Below are 2937 nucleotides of genomic sequence, written 5' to 3' on the forward strand. Positions count from 1 at the left end.
ACAGAGAGCAGAGATGTGACCTCGGGGAAGGGACAGACACCTGCCAGTGAAATAGAGCACGGAGCCCAGAGACAGACCCACACACAAACGGCAGGATGGTTTTTAACTGAGGGACCAAGACGGAACAATGGGGAGCAGTGAGTCTGCTCTACAAATGGTGTTGGAACTAGTAGAGGTGCCTGTACCAAAAAAAAAAAAAAAATGAACCTTGCTCCTTACCTCACACCATATACAAAAATTAACTCAAGATGCAAAATACCTAGAAGAAAATAGGAAAGAACAATACCATTTATCATTACTAACCAAAAGATAAAACACTTAGTATTAAATCTAGCCAGAGAAACAAAAAATACACAAAAGATTGGATGTATGTATGGATTGCGATAAGAGTTGTATGAGCCCCCAATAAAATGAATTTTTAAAAAATATACACAAAAAAGGACTATAAAATGCTTCTTAAAATAAATTGAGACTTACATAAATGGGTGACTACATCATGCTCACAGATAGGAAGACTTAATATACCAAAAATGTCAATGTTACTGAAAGCACCCTATAAATTCCATGGTGGTGGTGCTGTCACCACCTTGGCAGCCAGCCTCCACTCTGGGCACTGCCTGGGGCCCACAGCAGCCCCACACCCCAGGTCTATGGTGGCTCTGGTTGCCCGCAAGCTCTGTGCGCCCTTGGCAGCTCTAGAGCTCAGTGCTCCCACAGAGCACAGCCACACTCTGCAGAACCAGGAAAAAGCACCTACAAACGCCTGGTTTTTAGTAAAATAATAGAGCATGGTAAGTGAAAAAGAGATTGCATTTTCAATAAATGGTGCTGGAAATGGTGGACCTCCACCTGCAAAAAAAAAAAAAGCAACAGGCTCCACTCCTCGCATGATGTTCTAGCAAGAGCTCACAATGGATTAAAGACTCTGGAGCCCTAACGGTCATTGATGAAAGAGTAGAGACAGATCTGAAGGCCCTCAGACAAGGCATACACACTGCCAAACCAACAAAGACCATCCAAACTACAGAAGGCAGATCGAGATGTTGAGATGTCCTGTTGAGAACAGGACATGTGTGCACATCAAACGATGCCATCAGAAAAGACACACAGGGACTACACCTGCCAGGTAACACACACAGAAAGCTCACTTTAACGGCTACTGGAGAAACCCACCAAGAGGGAAGTCCGGTGCCCCTGGCAGACAGAAAGCACTTCAAGTGTGAGGGTACCAAAGTTGCTTCAAGTCGGAGATGAGCAACATCTGCCGTTACTGACTCCCCTTCCCCACTGACCAGGGCCTGCTGTCTGTGCTCTGCCCCCGGCCAGCACAAGCTGACCCTTCTCTTCCCGCTCCAGTCCACCCAGCTGACCCTCTGAGCTCTCTAGCCTCGGGCAGTCCTAGGGAATAGTCAGGGCAGCTTGCTGCAGACAGCACAACCACCTGGTACAGGTGACCACTCCAAGCAATTCTTTTACCCCCACCCCACCCCTTCTCCTTCTTCTTCTTCCTTCCTTCCTTCCCTGGGGTCCCTCCTTCCTCACAGCCTCTTCTCCTCTGCCCACAGTGGACTCTTACACACACCAGCGCAGCCAAAGGTCAGGAATCCCCACCCAGATGAAGTTCTACTTTCTATTCTTAAGAAGGTTTGGGGGTTTTGTTTGTCGATTACATTTCATTTCACTTTTTCCCCTTTGACCCTCTCACTTCCTCTCCCTGTATAGGCCTGCCAACCTGTGAGTACACACGTGTGCATGCCGCCCGGCAGGACACAGACAAATCCAACACGACCACAGGTCTAGGCACGCCCACCCAAGCCAGGCTGCTTTCCATTTTGGTTGTAAACCAGGTTTCTTTGTTTGTTTTCTTTTTGCCTGAGAGAACAGACCTGCGAGGTTCCCACTGCCCTAGCCACAGAACTCCACATCCACACGCAAGCCACACACACACACATTTGTATGTTTTTCTTCCCTGCTCTGCCTCTTTATATATTTTCTTTCTCTAAGTCTTGTCTTTTTCCTTCTCCTTTCGTCTTCTTCCCCTTCTCTCTCCTCCTTCGTACTCTCTCTTCTTTCTGTTTGCAATTCCCCAGGACGTGTTGGCCCGAGACGTCGCCCACACCACTCAACAGAGCCCACTGCCCCTCCACAGTGCAGCAGCCCACGTGCACCTGACAGCCGCACCACAACACGGCAGAACCCGCAGTCAGCTGTAGTGCACCAAGATCATCAAGACGAACAACCCGAAATCCCTCCAGCTGAAGGGAGGACTCTGGAAACGAGGCCCTGGAATTGTCAGAGAAAGAATACAGAAGAATGGTGGTTAATTTCCTTCCAAAGATATGGGGAATGCTCATAATAACAGTAAGAGGAATTGAAAAACTAGAAAACCTACATCAAAAGTAATGCCAGGTGATAGATGATAGCAGAAGTAGACATCCGGGAAAGATCTGAGTTATAGAACTGAAGAAAAGGAAAATCCGTGAACTTGAAGAAAATTACTCTGACTGCAATCATGGACACAGCAGGCAGGAGATCAACCAGCACATTGCATTGGGGTAAATCAGCTGAACGAGACTTCTTTGGGGTGTCAAGAAGCCGAGGGGCTCCTCTGAGGAGTAGCACTCCTGTGCATGTGAGAGCTGGGCATAGGAAAAGGAAGGCTGAAGAAGGGTGGATTCATTTGAACTGCGGGATTGGTACAGGATGCTGGAAGTGCTATGGACCGCCAAAAACAAACATGTGTCTTGAATGAAGTACAGCCCGTGTGCTTCTTAGCGGCAAGGATGGGGAGACTTCATCTCCCACATTGCAGGAGGGTCCAGTCCCCGAAGAAGGACATCACGCTTGGTGAAGCAGCAGGGCGGTGAAAAAGAGGAAAGACTCCAATCAGATGGATGGTGAGTTAGTTAATTGTGCCAACCTGGCCGATAATCATAT

Source organism: Echinops telfairi, unplaced genomic scaffold, assembly GCF_000313985.2.
Source record: "Echinops telfairi isolate 266 unplaced genomic scaffold, ASM31398v2 ScPeMD7_3533;HRSCAF=4204_0, whole genome shotgun sequence".
Taxonomy (NCBI): Eukaryota; Metazoa; Chordata; class Mammalia; order Afrosoricida; family Tenrecidae; genus Echinops; species Echinops telfairi.